Here is an 18,523-nt window from a genome sequence, read left to right on the forward strand (position 1 = left end):
GTGATATTAAAAAGTAAAGTGATTGCATAGAAATTTAGATATACTCTGCCATATGGGGAATTTTCTCTGATCATCCCCCTAGCCATTATTGCACATGGGAAGCGTGCATGATTTATCTAACTGATATATTTAGGGGCAAACAACTGTATAAAGTGAACTAAAAATTTATTTATTTTTGTTTCCTTTGAGAAAAAAGATCCCAAATAAAGAGTATATCCCTGTTTATCATGGATCTGGGATGATGATTCTGCCTAATCTTGGAGTTTAAAATTGTGATGTGATTTTATACTTACACCCTCCTCTTGTGCCTGATATGTCACACTCTATCTACTGATTCTTCTTTTGGCTCAATATTAGTTCTGAACTCGAGTGAAGACAAGACATTCTTCATTAGTGCCTCTTCAGTGGCAGCAAAGTGGAGTTAGTGATTAAAATGTAAACATTATTCTTTCCATCAAATTGTAGCTTTTCACTCCCAACTTGCTTCTTACATTGATAGAAGACAGAAAGCAAGAGGCAGGGGCAACATGTGGTTAAGGCAGTAATTCTACAAAATGAGCCCACTCTCCTGACTCCCAGATGCTTTATTTTCTAAGAATCAATTTATCTGTAGTCCTGCCTGATTTAAGTGAATAGGATCTATCACATTCTTCAACAAACTACCCGTAATCTGCAGGAAAAAAGAGGCCTAAAATAATGTTAATAAGAAGAACATAGTTTTAACAGAAGGGGAGGACTTTTGTGATCTCAACATAGGTCAGATCCTGGAACTCAGGGAGGTAACACACCTTCATCATGAAATCTGTAAGAAAAGGTTCCAAGTAGAACTGGTCAAAATAGGTCAAGGTGACCTAGAGTAATCATGGCCCTGGAGACTTGAAAGTCTAATATTATTCTACTGTCAGTCAAAAAATGAAGAGGTGGTCTTGGGTGATACTGTCTGAAAACCTCTCTGGGAGCCCCCATAAAATAAGTTCAGGAGAGACATGCTGTCTTTCTCTGCTCTGAGAGGGCCCACACTCTCCTTTAAGACTAACTCCTTTCCCAATTCCCCATCCCTTCTAATAAACATGTCTATAACTCTGAGAGATTTGTCTGAAATCTTTCTGACTTGATTATAAGAATCCGGGTTGAAGTTGGGGGACCTCCATGCTGTTTCAGTTTCCTGGAAGACCGTAGCCCTCTTACAAAGTGATAGCATTTTTGAGGTAAGAAACTTTCTCTCCCAAATCAAATTCTACAACTTAGTGCTATTTGGAGCCTGATTTCTTTTGCTTATGTGGCTTGATTCTTTAAATTTGTTTTTTTGTTTGTTTGTTTTTGTCCTCTGCCCCAACTTTGACATGTAACAAATTCCTGTCGCTGTTACCTGCAGAGAGTTCTCTGAGGATTTCCAGCTCTTATGCCACCTCAACTCCTTTTTTTGTCCCTACTTTTATTATGTATAAAGCCCATTATAGCCAATTCTATACATAATACAATAAAATACTAAAGTCATATTTCTAAGAAGTGGGGTATTAATTATATAAATAACTAATTAGACTTTTAAAGTCATTTTTTTTCTATTCTCAATACTTTCCCCACTGCAATTCTAACCTACTTTTTGTACCAACTGTACCCCAAATAGATTACTTTACTAATACCTCCTATACTTTGGTGGAATTTTGTTTCAGGGAAACGATAAGGCCCTTGAGGATATGGATTGCTTTTAACTAAACTTTGTATTTCCACCATATTCACATTGTTTAACATGAAGTGTGTTCAACAAGTAACTTTTTAATTAATGCAAAATAGTAATCTGATTAGTCTCACATGTTCAATAATACAAAATTCAATTTTTTCTACTTTCTGTTAGCATTACATTTGCAATGACATGTCAATGGGCAAATGAATAACAAGGACAAAATTAGGTATCAAAATTGGGAAAAAAACTTACAATTGAGAAGATGTGTGTGTGTGTGTGTGTGTGTGTGTGTGTGTGTATGTTTTCCTTTGGTTATTCCACTGACTCATTTTGATTTTAAAGACAATGTCAAATGTCAAGTAGTATATGGAACTCAAAAGGGGAGCACAGAACAACAACAAAATAAGCCTATCACAAATCTTTACAATTACTTCTAAAGATTAGACTCCTTGAAAATCTCAATTTTTGCACTTCTGAGTTTTTTCACACCTCAATTTTTTTTAGTACCAAAGATTGAACCCAGGGATATGAAACCACTGAGCTTCATCTCCAGCCCTTTTGATTCTTTTTTAGTTTTGATATAGGTTCTCATAGGTTGCTTACAGCCTTGCTAAGTTGCTGATGCTGGTTTTGAACCTGCAACCCCCCTACCTCAGCAAACCTAACCTCTGGGATTATAGGCATGTGTCACAATGCCCAGCTTCAAAAATTCTTATAGGATTATTTAGCATAGATTTGATGGATATAAATATGTTCATGTTCCCATGGTGATTCTGATATATACTTTCTGTAGTATCACTCTTTGTGTCAAAAGTATACTCCCATTTTTATAGTAATGTATTTCAAGTAAACAGTGAATGGCAGAGCTGTAAATCTCAACAGAAGCCACGTTCATTTAAAGTCTGTAATCTTTTTTAATCAGCAGTGGTGACAGGTAGAGGAACTAGAATAAAAGAGTTGGACTCTGGATCTTTACCATAGCCACAATAACCCTTTATCTAACAGAGATGTTATGAGGATCACAGAAGATAATTCAGGAGAACTTTGAAAATTCTAAAGTGTATTCCTATTATTTTAATACTAGAAAGTAACGCTTCTGGATTAACCTTATTATCTTATTCAGTCCCTCTCCTCTTGCCAGAGTAGCATAGAGTTGAAGACTAGAAAATATTTTGTCAGAAGGACCTTAAATTCAGGAAGTTGTATTACCCATTCCAGATCTCAAACCTGGAACAATTATTTTATCCTTATGAACTCTCTTTTCCTTATCTTGGCAAGAACTACAAAACCAATAATCATTATGAGATTGTATAATTAAAATCAATATCATTCTGAGACAATGCAATTATTATCAGATTGCTTAATTGAATGCCTGGGACAAAATAATAAGTGGACTTTACTTAATTACTAGAGGATTTTAACAAAGAAATCTTGACTAAGATAAATTCTGTCTTGCTTATGTTTTATAAAACTTCTACCCACTTCACCAATCCACGCCTATCTTCTAAAAATTTCCAGTGAAAAAATATTATACTTTATTCTCTCAAGTTTCCTCAGCAATCTTCATTAGGGCTAAATTCATTTAGACTTAAGAGTCTAAATGAATTAGACTATTTTTAAGCTACTTAATTATTCACTGCATCAAATTAATTATCAAATACTATAGCATCCACTTGCTAAATAATCCATTTTCCATTCATTCATTTAACTATTTGTTGAATATCTATTATATGTTAGACTTTCTACAATAAGCATACACAATAAAAATTAATAAACCAGATGTTATAGATTCACACATTTTAATATGAGAGAACAAAACCACATAAACTAGCAAAAATATAATAAGAAATAGTCATTCTGAAAACTGAGTGAGAGAGAAGTTCACTGTGGAATTAACGAAATCAGAAAGTACAGGCTTGGCCAAGGACATAATCAACTAATAGCTAAATGTGTAAATGCGATAGTTGATTATGGGCAGCATTAATGGGGTACAAAAACAAACAGGAGGAGTTAGATCCTGTTGAACACTCAATATTTACAAAACCATTTTATCTTCAGGGAGAAACCAATGACAATTTTTAAGATCTAAAGAGACCAGTGTTAAGAATCCTGAATGAGTCCATAGAGGATATGGAGATGGAAACCATGTAAAAATCCTAGATGTTTTGGCATCTCAGGTGATCTGATCTCTGACCTTCTGAATTTTTCCAATTATAAGTCTGGAATGGTGGAGGTCCAAAATGTCCAATCTATATTGAAAACATACTACTATGATTTTGCATTTGAAATTTAGTGTGTACTGAATATAAATTCCTATATTAAAGCTTGGAAACTCAATGGGACACTTTGTTTAATGAAAGTCTTTATGGAGGCAATTAAGAGTAATATAAGTGATGAATAATGAAATCCTAACCCAATAATGTTGGTATCCTGAAAAGAGAAAGAGACCAGGGCTTTCTCTCTCTCCATGGACCAAAGAAGAAAGGCCCTTTGAAGACATTAGAGTAACACTCATCTTCAAAGCAAGAAAAAGGTCCGCATCAGAACCAAACTATCTTGACATGGTGATGTTATACATAAAACATTTATGTTAAGTAATCCAGTCCATGGAAGTTTGTTGTAAAGACCAAGCTGATGAATAAGCAGATGAGAACATCTGTTTGTACACATGTCCAGGCACACAGAACCCATCATCCTACCCTAAGAATCAGTCTCAGATTTGTGATATTTCAATGCCTTGTTCTTTACAGCCAAAGACTTCCCTACATTCACACAATGTCAAATTATCTTCTCAAAGTTTGTAATAGTCAGTGAAGAAAGCAAGAAAGTGAAGGCTCCAAAATTAGAAATTTGTCAATCATGTTGAAATGTAATGACAGAGACTAAGTTATGAAATCTAAGCTTAGGGATACACACATCAAGTTCTACAATGCAAATGATGCTTTCTCCTACAAAATTAAAAACTTAAATATATATTATAGAGTAATGTGCATAGGGAGATTTTAAGGGGACATAGTGTTTTTTTAGGCAAAACTGAGATATTTGGATGCATTTACTGCATGAATATATTCCTCATTTGACATAATGTCATGGTGCATAATGTAATCCAAAATTTAGCTACTCAAGTCTTTGTCAAGTACACTTGTGACTCACATAATAAGATTAGCCAGTAGTTTGGAAATAGAATATTAAGATTTTCTGTTAGAACATATGAGTTATCAAATAAAATAAATGAGGACAGACTTTTTGAATTTTTATGGTTTATGTGTTTGTTTAATATTCTATTTGGAGTGAATAAATATGACAGTTCCATTTGCTGAAATTGAGATTTCTGAGAAAAAATAATGTGTCTCATGATTGAATATCACTTCAGTGTGTCTCATAAAATTTCCATTTCTTTTCTTCCCCATTTCCAGTGCCATCATTTCAGAATTTAACATATTTTATAGCTATATGCTGCTCCTGTAGTCACCAACTCAGTTACTTTAGATCATAATCATCAATACTCATAGTTTGCATGTTTGAAAGATATTTGGATTCCAAGTCAAAGGTTAAATAAATGTATACATTAAGAGAGCAATTTAACCTGTGAAGATTCATTCCTTTTTACATGGTAAGGTAATAATTACCTTGCAATTTGTTAGAAGAAAATATATATAAAAGCACAATTCTAACACTTGTCATATATTTGGAGAATTAGTTTACATTGGAGATTTCTATCTATATATCTATCTATCAATCTATCTATCTACATATAATTTGTGTGATTTCACCATATCTATTCTTATTTAACCTATCCTTCAAACCCTACCATATTTAACCCAAGGGTGGATGTAGAAAAAATCCTTAACCTCCTTTTATCTCAGGTTAAAGAGTTTAGTGTTTATGTGAAGAAACAAAAGTAGCACACATATAAAGTTAAACAACACATGATCTTACAAATAAATTACATACTTAGTTTATATCATATAAGTATAACATAAGCCTAGCAATTATTTTTTCCTTTTTATTTGTTCTTTTTAGATGCACATGATAGTAAAGTAAATTTTGAACATTATGCATACATGCAGTACAACTTATTCTAATTTAGGATCCTATTCTTGTGGTTGTACATGATGTGTAGTTATACTGGTTGTGTATTCAAATATAACATAGGAAAGTTATGTCAGATTCATTCAACTGTATTTCCTATTCACAGCTCTGCTTCCTTCCCTTCAATGCCCTTTTTCTAATCCAACAATTCTTTATTATTTTTTACTGTTTCACAAGGAGAGAAAACAAGCAATCAAAAAACCGCTAGGGGCTTCCTATTGTAGAACACTAGTTACTTTGTAATGATAAAAGAAAGTCTTCTGTTACCTATAAACTTTCATGTTTATTGTTCTGCAATAATAGGAATGACAGAAATGCAAATCATTACTAATAGTCCCTCTAACAAAACATAGCTATTGCTAACATTTTTGTATGTGTGTTTTATTCAGACTTTTCCCTTAAGCCTAAATTTTATTTTTAATATAAGCTAAAACATTATAAGTTTATTTTTACATTTTCCAGGTTCCATTTATTATTTAAATACAATTACTTTCCATGAATTTTTATCATTTTGAAAACATTATATTAGAGGTTGATTTTAAAATATAATATTCTTCTCCCATAAAATTATAAATATCTCTGGATATTTCAGACATTCTTTTTAAAATATATTTCTACAAAAAGAATTGTAGGACATACTGTTTACCATTTTTGGCATATGTTTTCAAATTGTTTTTGTTTAATAGTTTCTGATGATTCATGTTCCATACAAACTATGTTACTACTCTACTTACCGGCATTCATTTATTGTTATCAATTTAATGTATTTCCTAGTTGCATAAATCAGATACAGGTATTTTTTCTCCGAAACACAAGAAACTTTTTCTCATATTTTTAATGTTACATTTTCTTTTTCTTATGCATTGTTACTTGCTTATGTTTTGGGAATCATCACTCATTTTGTTAATGTGTAGATCTTACTAAGCTCTAGTAATATTATTAATTAATTTGTTTTCTTACAACTGATATGGATATATTTTAAAATAGTCACATAGTTAAATGCCTTTTTACTCTATTTTACCATTTATGTGTGTATGTGTGTATTCTTCACTATTTATATCAATCTTTTAAAATACAGACCATATCAAGTTCCCTTTTAAATTTTTTTTTAGTTGTCAATGAACATTTATTTAATTTATTTATATTTGGTGCTGTTAATTGAACCCAGTGCCTCACATATACTAGGCAAGCACTCTACCACTGAACTACAAACCCAGCCCTCAAGTTCCCTTTTAAGATACTGAAACTATTATCCTATGGAATATTTGTTATAATACTATTTACTTTATAAAATATCTTTGTAAAAAATGTATATGCCTGTTTATCTATATAGTATTATACAGAGAGCTTATAATATTTATGAAATGGTGTTTGGATTTAGTTCTTATATTTATCACATACTGTGAAACTGAATAGAAAATCAAACAAAATGCCCTTTAAAATACTCAACTATGCTTCTTTATTATGTTTTGGATATGCAATGCCCCCAAATGTTCTTATATTAATGAAAGAATATTCATACATGAAATTATAGAATTTGTGAGAGATGTAACACATGTAGTCCATCCTAGTTTCAACTTGCAGATGGGTGAGAACTATAGCAGGTGGGAAATGAATGGAGGAGGTGGGTGACTCGGTATATGCCCTGTAGTGGTTGTTCTTCCCTTTATCCTCTTCCACCTCTTTCTTTTTTGCCTCCTGGCTGCCATGAGTGCAGCAGAGTTCCTCCACCAGGCCTTTCCACCACTATGGTCTGCCCCACTTTGGGCCCAGAGCAATGGATTCAGCCACTCGTGATCTAAATCTGTCAAAGTGTGAAATGAAATAAACTTTCTCTCCTCTCCATTGTTCTTATCATGTATTTTGGTCACATTGACAGAAAGATGAGTAATACACTTCTAAATATACAAATAACTTCATTTACTTATTTTGTTGGGATTACAATCTGTTTTTTATATAGTGGAGTGTGCACAATTATAATATACATACTCATTTTTTGTGCATGCCTGTAATCTCTGCTAATCATGAAGCTTAGGGAAGGAGGACTGCAAAGTCAAGTCCTACTTGTGTAATGTAGCAACAACTTTTCTCAAAGTAAAATTATTTTAAAAAATGCTGGTGGTATATCTCAGTGGTGGAACACTTACTTAGACTGTGTGAGGTTTTAGGTTCATTCCAATATACTTTGAAAAATATATTTACTTCTTTTAAGACTTACCCCAAAAAATCATAGAACAATTGTACAGACATATTTGTCTTTGTAAGATGTAAAAGACTAATCATGTTGACTTGCTTTTTTAATATAGCAATAAAATAAATAGCAATATATAGACAATCAGTTAAATAAAGTTATATATTGGTATTACAAAACAGTAATAAGCTATTAAAATATATTGTGATGTGTATGTATTAATGGAATATCTATATCAATACATATATTTCTATTATGCTGACTATACAACAGCATGCTTCTAAGGATTTTACTACAACTACTTGTGTAACTTTGACAACAATGATTTTAGGTGGGACCATTTCATCCCCAAGATAGTGCAACTTTTAACAGAGATGCCAGAATTCTGTTATAAGCTCTGTAGCTCCAGAGCCTAGGATATCACTCTATTTGCTATATGAATGAATAATTAAGCTGTACTTATTTGGGATTAAGGAAGATCAACTAAAAATGCCATCATCTAATTTTGGAGATATGTAATAGAAACAGAGAGAGGGAAAGAAAGAAGGAAAGCTAGTACCTTTTTAGAAATCCAAGTATTTGAGCCCCCAAATGAAATGGGAAACAAGATCTGGCAGAGCAACCTGTTTCAAAACATTCCAGATGATCTGAAACATGTCAAGGTTGGAGAGTCCTGTGTTTCAGATGAATTCTACTAGAGTCCAAGCAGGTGACATTCATGAGTGATGCAGCCCAGGTGTAGGACAACAGAAAGGGTCTAATGTCACGGCAAACTGCAGAAGGAATGCACCTCCACTGGGGTCACAGCCAGCCAGCAAGCAGGTTAATGCCAAATGGAATACAATTACCAGAAATGCATTTTCAGGTAGACATTTCCTAGATTTTAAATGTCAGTAGCCAATTCTAACAATTGTTGGCAGAATAAATACAATATGCTTACATAATTACTCCATTCTGTGTGATCTTCAATTGATAAAAAAGAAGTTTGGAGGTGGGTAATATGGAAAAACTTCTATTTCCCTTTTACCTGCAAGGATTCTTGAAACCAGATTCAAAGAAGGGAGGAGATACTTAAAAATCAGCATTTCTTTATATTACTCAAGGTAAATTTTCTATATGTTACAATAGAGATTAAAATATTAAACTATTAAAGCATCTTGGTATTGTGTATTAATAAGATAATTGTGTCTATAACACCTTTTTTTTCCCAGTGCACATTTTAGACTTTATACTCTTCTTTACTCTGTGTTCTGACTATCCATGATAGAGTTTGAATTTTGGCTCTTTTACAAACAAGGCAAGCATATCTTTAATAGCAGATCTCTGGTCAACTGAGGTCTGTTTTCAGAGCCCTTGCTGCTTTGAGTGTCACTCCCACTGCCATCTGTGCCTTGTATGTGGGGATTTAAAAATGAAGAGATGCTGACTGGGACAGTTTCTCCTCCACTGACAATCTGCCACAGGTGCTGGAAGCAGTCCTTATAGTACTCAATCTTCAGATGAAAGGTTGAATTAGCTGGCATGAGTTTCTTACTAAATTGTTGTGCCAGTGTTTGAAAAACACAGTCTCAAACTAACCTAGATTTTTAGAAGTTGTTTTCTTGTTTGAAGGGATTGTCTTATTGTTGTCCTTTGCTTTGGGGTGGGGACTATTAAAAATGAATGAGGAAGGAGAAGAAAAATTTTATTAAGTTATTGATGATTATGAGGCAAGAAAATGTGCAAGTGACCTGAAAAACTTGACTCTTAATAACCATTCTACCTGCATTATCCCTCAGGACTGAAAACAAGCCCTTGAAGATAACACTTTTTTGCTAGGAAAACTCTGTTGATTCTTATGCTGGAAGAACATGATACAGTAACTGGAAATAAAGAATGAGAAAAGAATAATGTATCCAGATACAAAGCAACATACTGTCAAACTTTAAACACTCTTATAAGATAGTTCAGATATTACAGTATACTGAAAGCACTTTAAAAAAGTCACATAGCTAGTTCATCATTTGGGGTAAATGAATTTTCTTTATAATATAAATATTAACTTCTACTTGGAAATAATCCTAAATGATTAAAATTGATCTTCAGAGAGGAATCATGAACTTAAAGATGAAACAACTTGTTTAGAGCATTTAGGTATTTTCCAAGATTATGGCAGACTTGGAATTCAAAGTATCCTGTCTTAATGGAATTCATAATAGTAATAGCCTTTTTCTGCACATTTAAATCATACATCCCTTAGCAAATATATTCTACATAAGTCAGGAAATTTTGGACAACAGAAGGCACTAATTACTCATGCCCAAATTCATCAAGAGTCAGATTTGAGGGACTATTCCAGTATAAACATGCTTCCTCTGGTTAAAAGGGAAATCTTCCCTTCACAGTCTTTAGTATTAGTCATCTTGTTTCCGAAGACTTACTATGGATTGTGTGAAATGAGGGTTAAGATTAACATCCAGAGCATAGAGAAGGTGGCAAAGAAAACAGTCCCTCGATTTAACAAAGCCTCAGATGAGAATTATGTAAAAAAAATCAGCCCTTTGCTTAGAAAATTGACTGCACAATCCATATCATTATTTATCTGATAAGAAATGATTTCTTTCTGTGACATTTGTTGCATTTCCAAAGTTTCTGCCATTCTACCTAATTCTGCTACTCTGAGAAATACCTGGTACCCCAGATATTTCTGTAGATGTTCAAATATACAATAGCAATATGCATTTGTGGGAATCCAGGTAGTGTTTGTGTGACTCGCCCTCAGGAGCTAATCAAGCATTGGAACATTGAAGAATAATGGAAAGAATTTTCAGACTAGGATTTGATTTCATTTTTTAGATCTCATCCTAAATTTGAGTTATTAGATTCATATTGACTCTTCCTCTTTCAAATCAGTGCTCTGAGAATCTGTTGGACAAAATATATTAAGCAATGATTTACCTGGTTTTATGAAAAGAATTCTGCAAGAATTATTATCAACTTAATAAAAAATAACTATAAATGATGGTCAAAGGTTTAAATTTTACTTTAAAATATTAATTAGGTTTTTCAAACATCCTAATATAAACAAAAATAAATATAAGAGGCATTTAAATACAGAATATAGTTTGAAAATACTGATTGAAAATAATTAGTAAATGTTGTTTATTAATCATTGATTACAAGTGCCTTAAATTTTCATAAATTCAAATAAAGTTAATCTGTTTGGGATTTTCCTGTGTGTAAGAGGGGTGATTTTTTTTTATTTGATTGGTTTTTTTTATTGCACTTTCAAAGCATGGAAAACAATAGGTACTATATGTTTTTGGTTCCACAATAATCACATTTTGCATATAATTTTAGTAATGATATTTATTTTATCATTGATTTCATTTAAAAATCATGTTTATATATACATTTTCTATGCAGACTAATTGTTAAGAAAATTGAATTGGTTTATAATTGTTTAAAATAATTTGATATATATTGAAGATTATATAAATATCTTTTTGTCAAGACCTTCAATATTATTTACATCTTAGTACTATTCAGAAAAACTCATAGCCAATATTTTATTTTATGAAATACAGCATCCAATATGATCATATTGGTCTTTTGGTAGTTTCTGAAAATACACTAGTTATATCTATTAAATGTCACTAGACGTCATTAATATTCTTGAATTCTATCAGATGTATGATCCTAAACATGTAGATAAATATAACATTTGACATTTATAACACAATAAAGAGGCATTTTGAAAGCAAAATGTAATGAGAAAATATATACTATTATATTATAGTCTCATTTATTGCTGAAACCAAAAGTAAGAAAGATTTGGTGTTAAAAAAAAATGAATGATACTAAAATCCTCTGAATCTGTGCTCCTATACGTTTACTTTAGCAGAGTTAAGTTTATAATTAAAATGAAATAGTACAAGTGGAAAGCATCAAAACATGGTATTAAAATAAAATACTCATTCATAAGAATGTTATTTTAAGTTACAAAGAAAAATAATAGAAGTAATGAGATATTTTTCCAAAAAGAAATAACAGTGATGAGTTGAGAAGGTAATTTATATCACATAGAAGGTATGAAGGAGTGTGAAACAATCAGTACACATTATGCAGATTCACTATAAAATGTTTCTCCACAGAAAACTTTTTCAACAAAACTTATATAATGTATTTTATTTACAAATAAAACCAAAATTGTGAACCTATTTGGACTAAGGGTATTTTTATCTAATCCATCTTTATACATAAAAGAATATATTATGAAATAATGTAAAAATTTTAAATATTTATAAAATCCTACTTAAAATAAATTGTGTTAAATAAATACCCTATTAATAGTAATTGATAATGTGTTCAATATCCTTATTTTATTTATATATATATATATATATATATATATATATGCAATTATGAGATTTATAAATAGAATAATATAGTGCACTATGTACCGAGTTCTCATTTTATATATATTTAACTTAGCAAAGATGTAATGAAAGTCACTCAAAACAAAACAAGAGAAGTAAAGAATGAATGACTGACAGGAGGAGGGGAAGAAGGAATAAATAGTTTAAAGTCATGAAAATTTTGTATTTTCCCAAGAATAAATAAAACAGATTAAATGGTCACCTGAAGTTTTCTCTGTTGTTGTAGAATCAAATCTGACTTTTGTTTGTATCTTATATATCTCAGTCAACTCTAACCTTGAAGAACACTTAGTGCAATATGATTCTAAAATCAAAACAACTTCTTAAGTAATTATTATCTAAAAAATAAAACAAAAGTATTCTAGTATAGGAAGAAAATAAATATAAGATTTCCTAAGAACAGTATGTCAATTTATTTCATTTTCTTTCTTTTTTTTAAAGAGAGAGTGAGAGAGGAGAGAGAAAGAGAGAGAATTTTTAATATTTATTTTTTAGTTATCGACAGATACAACATCTTTGTTTGTACGTGGTGCTGAGGATCGAACCTGGGCCGCACGCATGCCAGGCGAGCGCGCTACCGCTTGAGCCACATCCCCAGCCCTTATTTTTTTTCTTAACCAGAATGTGGGAAAGCTACAGGGTTTGGAAGGGATGGGTAGACCCTCCAAACATGGGGACAATGTCTTCCAGCCATTTCTTTCCCTGCACTATCAATGACCAGGGCATTAGCAGCTCATGATCACTTTCAAATGCAGGACATATAATTTATTATACAGCATATTTTATAGAGATTTTAAAGAATGACTTGTTTTGATTTGGGTGTGAGGTGTCCCCCAGAAAGCATAGGTGTGAGACAATGAAAGGAGATTCAGAGGAGAAATGATTGAGATGTAAAAGTTTTAACCCAATCAGTTAATTAATCCCCTAATAGAGATAAACTGAGTGGTAATGGTAGGGTGTGGATTAATAGGATGGGAATTTGGGTGTGTTTTGGGGTATATATTGAAATCTGGCAAGTGGAGACTTCCCTTTCTGCTTCTTGATTATCATGTGAGCTGCTACCCTCTATCACCCTCTTCTGCCATAATGTTCTGCCTCACCTCAAGCCCTGAGGAGTGGAGCTGGCCTTCTATGGACTAAAATCTCTGACAATGAGCCCTCAAATAAAATTTTCCCTCTCGACAATTGTTCTGCTTGAATCTTTTAGTCACAGCTGAAGAAAAAGATGATTCTAATATGTATTTTATCAAATAAATTGTTTATTTACTAGCTTAATTTAGAAGTAAGGTCCCATATATATGATGTGACTCTATGGAACTTAATTTAACTGTGAATTTGTAAGTTAAACATAACTTCACTTTATTTTAAGCTTTCTCAATTTAATAATTCAGACACTGTATTTTCTCTTACTTCATTTTATCTTTAACTAAAAACTAGTTTCTAATGACATGTGAAAACATTAAATAAATAATATTAAAACTGGTTTGAATAGTTGATGTATTTGAATTGGTATGAAAAATACATTCCCTTGGAAAAATTGAGCTTTATTTCCTGGTTGTGTCACAGAATCAACTCAAAATATAATTAATTTTACCAAATAAAAAATTGATTTCATTCTTCAAAAGAGATAACTACATTTTATTACAATTTTTTCCTCTATGTTCATTTAAATGGCCTTGAAATTTTGCTTATACTACACATATATCCTTAAAAACATTCACAATGTGGAACCCATATGGCCAACCAAAGGAATTTATAGGGTTAATTGCATAAATAGAAGCTTTTAAAAATGCATTTTTCAAACCACAGGGAAGTGCGTGATTATGTATATTTTAAATAGCTGTATATAAATGAAGGCTATGTAGCTTTTTATTTCATTTTAAAGATAAATTTTAAATTTTATAAGAGAAACAATGGCCAAGTAGGAGAAGAATATTTGTTGTTTAAACAACATTTAGTTAATTATATAGATGCTTAATGCAGATGTTTTCACTTTGACAATGATCTCATGGCTATTACCAAGAAATAGAAAAATCCCAAAATACCTCTACCCTGGATATTCTGTGCATAAATGGAAGAACAACCATCCACCAACAAATTAAAAATTATCTACTCCATATATTCAAACACAAAACTTTTTGAAAATACAATAAAATTGATTATAACCATTTGAGGACAAAATTCTTTTCAGGAAAATGTATAGGTGTGCATTGTATGTGTTTCAGGAAGAAATATGTAAATGATAACAGCAATGTTTACCATGATGACTTCCGAAACATAATAAGCACAATGTAATGACAAGCACATTAACAACTTAATTTTTAAATTAAACATATGCTAATTTATAGATTATACATAGATTGTACTCTATGTTTTTAGGTATCTAAAATGTCATTTATTCTTTTAGAATTATGCAATCTGGAATACTAATAACTTGGTTTTAATGTTGATTAAAATTTAACATTTGGGATCACATCTTAGCAATAATACATCAGTGTCTATCCCAGTTTGGAGTGACCCTTATGTTGCATCTGCAAAAGCATTGACAGTTTCCCATTGAAAAGGGTCATCAGGTTCAAGGGATACTAGAAAATTCAAATGTGCTCTATGCAATTTTAAAATTTCCTGTTCCCCAAGGAGGACAAATTGAAAATATAGAGCAGTAAGCATGTTGATGTTCCAGACTAACAGCTATTCTTGTAATTAGTTGACTAAAAAGAAGCAAATATTAAAAATTTCAGGGTAGAGGGTGAGGGTGTAGCTAAATATTAGAGCATTTCCCTAGTGTATGTAGCACTCTGGTTTCAATCTCTACACCCCGCCACCCCCCACACACACAAAGAAAAAAAAAAGGAAAGAAAGAAAGAAGAAATTAAAAAAAATTGAAGGGTACATTCAATATAAGTGGGGGATGTTTTTTTTATTTTAAAGGTTGCAACTAAAACAAGTTCAGTGTAATATAACAGTACCATTTCTGTTGTATCATTCTACTTATTTCCAATGCTTATTCATTTAATTTACACAAACTCAACAAGTAAAGAAATACAACACCCCAAAAAGTTTTGTAAATATAATTCCTAATATATGAAGGAGACCTAGATCATAAAAAACAATCAGAAATCAGATCAATCTGTGTTTTCATGGAATTCTCACAAAAATATATTTTGTGTGGTTGAAAATACATTAGTTTCTGTGATAAGGAATATCAAAATGTTAAGCTTAAAAAATCCAAAGAGATCCAGTTTAGTTATTTATAAGAGACACAGAAATATACAGGGAAAAGAGGCTGAGAACTTTGGGGATATTCTAAGCTATTTTCCATAGTGACATGTCTCATAATTTGGGAGAATTTATTTTCTATTACTATTATAAAGTTATCCACTTTTTAATACTTTCCTACATATGTGCTGGGGATTGAAATTCCACCCATCAGATGACCTTTGCCAGAATATACATGCATATAACTTTATCTAATATTCAATTTGTTCATATTTAATTTATCCCTTAGAAGTGTGAAGTTTCAAGTACATAGCAATTAACCTAATGATCTGGGGAAAATGGTTAAAAAGAAGTGATATGATCAGGATCCAAATCCTGGTACTGCTTATATCCAAAGTACATGCTCTCTGTAGCATGCTGCATTGCTTTCTCCATAATCTAATATAGACACACATGTGGCATAAATCAATACCTAATTTTTAACTTTCTGAAAAATGACCATGTTGCTTTTATACAACTACATTAAATAAGAAAAAACATAGGAAGAGTGTGTTACATTCAAAAGTTCTCAATGAGATAATTGTTAAAATTATAGAACTATAGAAAATACTTCTTAGTTGTTTAAAAAGGCACTTCAAATCAGAGAAAGGATATATTTCTTCTAAGAAAATACAAAGTTGGCAATATCAGCACTAAAAACTTTTAAAAGGTTTCACTGACAGGCTTTGGAATGATTCTTGAAATTATTATGTGCTATGATTTGAATGTGTTCCCCAGAATTCACATATTGGAAACTTAAGTCTCCAAAAACCAGCGTTAAGAGGTTAGACTTTTAAAAGGTATCAAGGTCATAAGTTATTTGACCTCATGAATGCATTAGTAAGGTTTCAAATGAATGGGTTCCTTATCATTCCCTTTCCCTCTTTCTCACACCATGGGAAGCCTTCTACTTGTTTCTATGAAGCAGGAAGTCCTTCTCCAGATGTAGCCCTTTGATTTTTGACTTCCTTCTAGTTTTCAGAACTGTGAAACTAAGTTCTGTTCATTATAAATTATTCAGTTTGTGGTGTTCTGTTATAGCAACATTAAATGGACTAAGTCAAGATGTAGCCATCATTTCTAAGGAAGTTTGTCATTATTCCCAGTATACAAAAAAGCTGGCAATGTCAATGCTAAGAGTTAAGCATTTTCTTCATAATGCTCAAGTGAAAAAAAAGTGTACATCACTTATTCTTATGAATAAAATTGGATTTGTCTCTGTCTGTACTTAATTATTTTAAAAAGAATTAGATCTATATTTTAAAGCCTTTCTTTTCCTTTCTATGTTATAAGAATCCCAGAAGCGTTGCAATTAAAACAAACTGAGCAAGAGCATTTTCTTTGTTATCTGTTGCTATTATTCCAGAGATTAACACCGCATCCACCCACCTTCATGGGCTATTTGAAAGCAGATTTGTTATTCAAGGCATATACCCTTTCATTGCTATAACTTCAAACAATTTTGTAGTGCTCACTATGTCACCATTCAATTTTCAACTGAAAACCTTCCACAGCCAACCCTTCCAGAGGTCTTGCTGCCTTTAGAATGCAAGAAAAGTGAAAGAAGAATCAGATCTCTGTGACCAGCCATTTCCCATCCTTTGAAGTCAGCCTCTGCTCATTAACCTCTTAAGCCAACTCCTCCTACAGCAATTTTAGCTCTAAAATCACTTTATTGTGTTTGCAAAGGTCTTTTGACTTTCTCTTCCTAATGCAGATCAGGATCCCATGTCCAAGACACAAATCCCTGATCACCTTTTTTGGAAGAAAGAGAAAATATCATTCTCATTCTTTGGTAAATATCACCTCTCAATTTCAGCAGCTGGAGAAAACAGCCACAGTTATTGACTCAATCAATTATATTGCCATCTTCTCTCTCTAGTGTGTATTCCTTGTTAAAACACTGCTTTTCATCTCAGTGTCCCTTGAGAGGTGGACTAAGACAGTGTTTACATGGTTACTGATTTGGATCTTCCTTACACAGCCTCATCTAATCTGTGTGTAAGCAAAGGGATATTTTCACCATTTTTTTTTGATATTTAGCAATCTGACCTTCATTATTATTGGGTTTGTTTGTGTAAACCTGCTTATGAAGTATTTAGACATCAAGCCACAGCATTTCCCATCAATGATGTGTTTTTTTAACTCTTATAGAAGTTATGATAATGCCAATGTCTGCCATTTATTAATGATATTCTCTAAACAAATTCCATATTCACTTTAAAAATTATCCAATTTTCCTATAATTTAACAATTTCTACTCTGAATGAAAATCCTTCCTCTTCACCTATTTATTAGGTAGATGGATAGATAGACAGATATATAGATAGATAGAAATATAGATCTATTAATTTGCATCTAAAGGGGCATATCTAGATTTCAGGAGATGGGAAGCAGTTTCACCTCAGGCTTTAGCAATGTAGACCATTCTTTTTCATTTTTCAGAGCATATTTCAATGTTTTAGACATTCAGAGACTGAGATTAGAGAGGTTAAAAATTACCTTTCCAAAACTCTCACTTTCAAGGCATTATCTTGTAAGTTTCAAATAAATCAAAGTCTTTAACTAGCTATAAGACAGTCATTTCTCTATGTCCCTTCTGAATCCACCTGTGCTCCATTTTATACCTACCCCAAAATCTCTACTTATTCCATATGTATTGAGGAAAAAAATAAAAATTATGTTCCTACCAATCCAGAAGATCCCCTCAAACAATATCATTGCTGAGTAATTTTTAAAATAAATTTTAATATGTGTCACAGGCAATCCACTAAACAGATTATGCAGACATAAAGAATACTCACTTTTTATACATGCCATCAGATATATATTATGTGCGCATTCTCAGAATAAGTGATGACTTTTCTTCATATAAAAGGA

The 18,523-nt window shown here is 31.9% G+C and overlaps 1 non-coding gene across 1 annotated transcript; it reads right to left on the reverse strand.

The window, feature by feature from the left end:
* Positions 1–13,008: 13,008 nt before the first annotated feature.
* LOC143389207 (small nucleolar RNA SNORA71) lies at positions 13,009–13,142 on the reverse strand. Its single transcript, XR_013090116.1, has one exon. It is a non-coding gene; the product is annotated as a small nucleolar RNA SNORA71 (small nucleolar RNA).
* Positions 13,143–18,523: the final 5,381 nt, after the last annotated feature.

Source organism: Callospermophilus lateralis, unplaced genomic scaffold (genome assembly GCF_048772815.1).
Source record: "Callospermophilus lateralis isolate mCalLat2 unplaced genomic scaffold, mCalLat2.hap1 Scaffold_1927, whole genome shotgun sequence".
NCBI lineage: Eukaryota > Metazoa > Chordata > Mammalia > Rodentia > Sciuridae > Callospermophilus > Callospermophilus lateralis.